Below are 6436 nucleotides of genomic sequence, written 5' to 3'. Positions count from 1 at the left end.
GTTCCCTGCTTCACTCCTACATACACCTGGTCTAGTCTGGAGGCCAAAGAGAAGTAAGAATTGCTGACCCTCTGACTATGCCTCATATACCACCACCCTTTAACACAGAATGGAGAATGGTCATTCTAGATGCTTATTAAAATCTAGTGATAAATTAGACATGTTATCACTCGTCATACCTAACTTTCATAATTATATCCTGTTCTGGCATGCCTAGAGAAGGTTCGAAGACACAGTGAAATGGTCAAAGTCATATTCTAGGAGGAGGCTTTAAAATGACACCTCTGTTGCCAAGGCACTAACAAGATTGTCCCCAGACTTACCCTCTACTCATCATCCAGGAAGGTTCAGGATAGTGAAAGTCTCCCCATGCAGCACTAGAAAGATGCCCAATAATTATCTTCTGCAAGAGTCAAAGCTTTTCGAAGGAATGAGCAGCAACTATTATGAGTGGGGTTGTAGAACAAGGATATCTTTGGAAATGCAGTCCTTGTTTAGATCCCCACTGAACCACGTAACACCTGTGATTTGAGGCAGTTTGTTTAACTGCCCTAACTTAAAAATGAAATCGTAATTCCTAGCTCATAAGGTTGTTGCAATGCTTGACACAGGATAACATAGTGGAAAGCACCTAAAAGAATTCCTGATGTATTAGGCATCCTAGAAGATGCTACATTTGTCCCTCCCCCCTTTGGAGAGGGCATTGGTAGTCAGTCACATGGTCACAGATCACAAGTAAGGATGTTTAGTATCAAAACTGTGTCATCAACATTGACTCATCATCTCCTCTGGGCTTGCTACTTGTGCTCCTCATTTTGATAGCCATGTTGATTGGCAATTTCATGGGAAAGACAGTGAGCAGATGATCTCAGGGGCTAATTCTGGAAGCATTCATGCAAATCCAGAGTAGAAAGAGGCCATTTAAGTTTCTCACATGTGTTTCCTTATAATTGGTGCATTGGAAAGTTGGCATTCTAAAAGAAACTGATTAAATGATCGATTGTTAGCACATCTCAGCGCTTTCTTCTCTTTTGCTGTGTGATTCTCAGCCTGCTGGCTTGAGAAAAGTGAGGAACAGTTTCTCTTCACATGCCGTGGACAATATGGGGGCATGACTGCTTTTGTTGCTGATGAAAATATTATGGCCTTGGTTTCCTGTAATCAATTTACTACTTTATGGACCCAAAGTCCTCCAGAGAATTTAATAAATTCACATAATGTTTCTAAGTGCTGCATTGTGCATTTGGAGCTCTGATTTAGCTGACAAATGTGAAAAATTCATGTAGCTAGACAACTCCCTAGTGATTAGGCATGTGTGGAAGCTAGAGAGAGCACGATGCTCCAGGAAGGTCAGCATTAACATATAGTAGAGACCCTTCTCTCCTGATTGGCTTTTTGTGCCTCTGGTTTGGTAGATAATACTACCTATCCAAACATTTGTGGGGTTTTACCCATTACCAGTGGGGCTGCACTTTTACTTCTCTAACAACTTGCAGTTTGTGATCTGGACAGAATAAGAAACAACAAAAACAAAGGTGGTGGTGGAACATGAGACTAGGATGGTACTCACTCAATTCAGATAATGAAATGGGCGCTGAATTATGCACCTTTGCCCCCGGGGGGGATGCCAGAGGTTTCTAAGGAAGCTTTTTACAGATTTGTATCTCAGGTCACTTGTTTAAAACTGGTTTGACTTAAGTCATAATGAATCTTTCTGTATCTTTTTCTCTCCCATTCTAATTTCCTTCCACACTTAAACAAAGTTATGAAAAATAATAAATATTAAACTATCTTTATTATTCAAAATAATCTATCTTTTCTAATGCACATAAAAGTATTCTGCATAGTTATAATCAATCATTTTGTCTTAAAATATCATTTGCTATGCCATTTTTCCTCTTTAATGTTATTTCATACAAACAATAATGTTATTTTATATCCATCAAGATGGGCCACAAAGCTGTGGTTTCAAATTGGTTTTTAGTATTGAATTTCTGAAGCTTATCTTTAAATTAAAGTGGACAGGGGCTATGTTGCTTCAAAGGTTGCTATTGTTCAGAATTACTGCAGTTTGTTGATTTTAACTTGAATTTTGATTTTTCAGCTCAAGCTAACATTTGGGATATAGCCTGAGTTCTCAAAATCAGGGGAATTCAGCAATAAATGTGTGAACCTGGGTATTTTGTAATAGCTGGTGTGGAAAAGAAGGCAGCGCCTTGCCCACCTCTCCACCCCAGTGACCTGTGGCCCAGCTTTGGCTTCACTGCAGCAGGCTGTGAGTACTGAACGATCGTTGACTCTCTCCTGATGGGCCCACAAGGTTTGGACTGCCTCCCTGGCTCTGGGTCTGGGCAGTACAGACATCCAGATGGTTCTTGCATTAAGAGTGAATACTGCTTCATGTATTTGGATGCTGTAAGTAATGTCATTTGACAGGTAAGCTTTCCACTGCTCACAAAGCAGCTGAAGAGTTAGGGAACCACAATGTGGTCAAGTATTGACAGCCAGAAATAGGATTACATTTAATAACCCTAATCAATGAATCTGGGGTTCATAATTATGGTTTCAGGTGGATTTGGTATTTATTTGAGAAATGAATATTGTTAATTTGATATTTTAAGTCCTGGTTAGGAGCAATGGAGCAGGAAGCTGGATAAGTCATAACTATTTCCTTTGAAGGCTATTTTTAAACTTTTCCATGAGCTTTCCTTCATCTGTCCTTGTTTGTTCAATGTAGAGACTGAGATACAGAGAAGACAAATGATTTGCTCAAGCTCCAAAACGTGGTGTCTGACATAGGATAAAAACCTGGGTTCTATGTCTCCCACCTGTACTTTTCCCACTAGACTGGTGCTTCCCAGCCTTTTGCATGTGAGGACTCTGTTTTTGTGTTAAATATTTAAGAACCCTTATACAATAGTAGCCATATATACCCATAAATACATATTTTTCCAATTCTTAAATTGTGGTAAACTACACATAACATAAAGTGCACCATCTTAACTATTTTAAGTGTATGCTTCAGTGATATTAAATACAGTTATCACAAATGCAACCATTGCCATTACCCATCTTTGTAACTCTTTCATCTTGTCAAGCTGAAACTCCAGGTTCATGAAACAGTAACTCCTCATTCCCCTCCTCCTGGTCTCTGACAACCACATTCTACTTTTCTACTCTTTTTTGTGTATTTGACTACTCTAATTGCCTCATATAAGTGGAATCATACAGTATTTATATTTTGTAATTGCTTATTTTGGTTTCACTTAGCATAATATCTTCAAGGTTTATCCATTTTGTAGCCTGTGTCAGAATTTCCTTCCTTTTTAAGTCAGAATAATATTCCATTGTATGTATACACCACATTTTGCTTATCTATTCTTTGCTGATACACACTTGGGTTGCTTTCAGTAACTAGATTTTTTGGTAACTATTAATTAGGGAAATCCAAAATAGAGTCCCAGACCCTTTGTAGTGACTCTATAGCTACTAGGGATGCACAGGTTGCAAAATCATTGCATAATAGATTTTAATTTTTAAAGACTTTTTAATGAACCCTGACCTGGAAGCCAGCATAATAAAATGATATTATAAAGAAAATGTTTAATTGTGAAGCTCTCTATACCCCAGGACTTAACAGTGAACCATGAGAAATGGAAAGGGTGGGGGGTTTAGTGAAATTCCTTTGCAATGAAGGACTTTGCTGAGGAGGGGACTTGCTAATGAACATACTTTCTAAAGGTTCAGCTTTCTGCATCAAAAATGGCACAACAGCGAGTGAGGCAGTGGCAGCAGCTCAGCAGGTGGATTCAGATTTCTGGGACCAGCCACTGCCATGATCCTATGAACAATCGCATCATCCAGGAGATGCTCATGCTCAAGTTCCAAGTTTGAGAACTTGGCTTACGGAAGCAAATCAGAAGCAGTAGAAGCAACATTTGCCAATTTTGATGAGGTCCTCTATCATATTTCAAATCCTAGTGAAGACAAAATGAAAGTGATGGTCAGTGTATCTTTGAAATTCTACAAGGAACTTTAGGCATGTGCTACTAATGAGTTACGAAAGAGAATATTCTGGAGTTACTTGGTAAATCCAGAATCAGGACACAATGTCTATTTGCCATACAACCTTGAAAATCTGCCTGTATCCAAAGATTCCATTGTGCATTAGGCTGACATATGGAAACAAAATCATTTTGCCTCTGTCTTTGAGAAATACTTCCACTTCCAAGAAGAGAGCAAGCAAGGGGAGAACAGGGCAGTTATCTATTATGGAGATGATGAGACCATGTATGTTGAGTCTCAAAAGGACAGAGTCACAGCAGTCTTCAGCACACTATTTAAGCATGATGGCAGTGTGGCCATTGGAAAGGTATTTATGCAGGAATTCAAAGAAGGATGCATAGCCAGACACATAGCCCCGCAGGTCCTCTTTAGCCACAGGGAACCTCCTCTGGAGCTGAAAGACGATGCTGCTGTGAGTGGCAACACCGACTGTATTACCTTTGTGCCGTTCCCTTATCATACCGTGTCGGTGCTTGAGACAACACCATCTTCCTGATCCACATGTGCTGGACCACCTGCACTACCACATCAAGTGCTTTAAGGCCTGTATTCACACACATATACAAAAACATCCAACTTCCTGAAGATGCTGAACTGTGCATGCCTAGATGCTGAGAAGAAGGAAATGAAAACAATCACAGGGAAGACATTTTCATTCCACTCCTCTTGGGAACAGGAGGAAGAAGTGGCTGGGAACTGAAGGCTGGAACACTTGCTTTTAGTGTTGTACCTCTTCAGGTTCTTAAGGGATTCTCTATTTTGTTTCTAAGTTGTACACATTTGGAAAATAGCCTGCAGAAATGAGCTGTGCATGCAAGGACTTCATAGTTCCCAAGAATTAAAAAAAATCCCACTTGATCGACTTAATTCTTCTCCTTTATCTTCTGTCCCTTACCCCCTTCCCTTCTACCCTTATTTCAAGCTGTTTTGATTTGCAATATGTTACTGGTAATGAGTTTCAGGATAACGCAATCTTAACTTGTTTTCCCTAAGTATGTGAATTCAAAACTCCTGTATCTCAAATATTATCGGGGTCATTAATAAAAGAAAAATTTTCTATCTTAAAAAATGGCATATGTCACATCTAACTGTGTTATGTTCCTGCCACCCATCCTGAAATGATAGAACTGAAATGCCTTTACAAGGCAGACAAGATTCTATATTATCACTCAAATGATAAACCAATGAGACCATCCTGCTGTGAGGTTGTGATTTTATTTTTGCTACTGTTTTGTTGCTGTCATTCCTGGTAGGTGTGTCTGTCTCCATATTTGTCAGGTTGAATTTGCTGTCAACTGAAATACATAAAATGCATAACTCCAAATGTATAAATTTTTTATTTTCTAAAATGAACATCATAAAAAAGACAGAAATGTGACCTCAAAAGGCAGCATACAGACTCAAAATATTGTACAGCAGCTTCATCTTTTTATTAGATTCCCTGTGTTTTTTTTCTTCCTAGTTGCTGGATAAAATCCATACAAATGAAATTCTGGCTCACTCAGTAAATAATAATGAAAAGGTAAATTCATTTTACAAAGAAGCCAGTACATGTAAGACATCATCTTGAATGACTGTGATTTTCTTGAACTGATCACCAGGCTATTATAGTCTCTCAAAAATAATATCTGGCTTTTAGGCTTTCCAATTGTGCCTGTGACCTCTCCTTAACCCCCTGGCTCTTAAGAAAAATTGATTTTTTAAAAACATGTGCACAATATGCTGCTAAAATTACACAGGTGCCGTTTAGTTCACATGACATTGGTGTTCTAAGAGATGACAGTAAGCATTGAGGGTCTTGCCTCTTACTGCCATCATTTCACCCCTCCCACTGTATCTTTCAATAGTTATGATGTAACTATTAGGTTCGTTAAAAAAAAAGAATAGAAACACTTCTAGGGCTAAAAATCTTTTTAAGTTTGACTTTTAGCTAATTATGTTTCTACACCTATTATGTCAGATTCCATTTTATGTTCTGAGAAGTCCATGAGCATGTATAATAATCTTGCTTGTTCCTTGGAGTATTCCCTCAGACTGGTGAGGAGGACTGCCCTGTAAGCAGGAGTCCATATGCCAGAGAGGACGATAGGGTGACTAACTGTCTAGATCTACCCCAAACTGAAGGAGTTCCCAGGACTTGTGACTTTCAGTGCCCAAACCAGGAATGCCCCAGCAACCCAGGATGACTCCTCACTCTAGAGGACACATTTTCTCTGGAGTTTGTTTCTGTATAAAAGAAAAGTAAAATTCAATTCAGCAATTGTTTTCTTGAGAACTTGCTATGTAAAAAGGGCCTCCTGGGGCAGAAGATTAGCAAAGCAAATCTGTTCTCAATGAGCTTTCTACCTGGAGAGTCAGTAAGTCAAGTGCC

At 39.0% G+C, this 6436-nt stretch overlaps 1 pseudogene; it reads left to right on the top strand.

Annotated features, from left to right (window-relative positions):
- The first annotated feature begins 2422 nt into the window (after positions 1–2422).
- On the top strand, positions 2423–4765 carry LOC118979564 (actin-related protein 2/3 complex subunit 2-like; annotated as a pseudogene).
- The last annotated feature ends 1671 nt before the right edge of the window (positions 4766–6436 follow it).

Source organism: Sturnira hondurensis, unplaced genomic scaffold (assembly GCF_014824575.4).
Source record: "Sturnira hondurensis isolate 20B ecotype Veracruz unplaced genomic scaffold, ASM1482457v3 Scaffold0022542, whole genome shotgun sequence".
Lineage (NCBI taxonomy): Eukaryota > Metazoa > Chordata > Mammalia > Chiroptera > Phyllostomidae > Sturnira > Sturnira hondurensis.
This window is presented reverse-complemented; position numbering and strand designations above follow the sequence as displayed.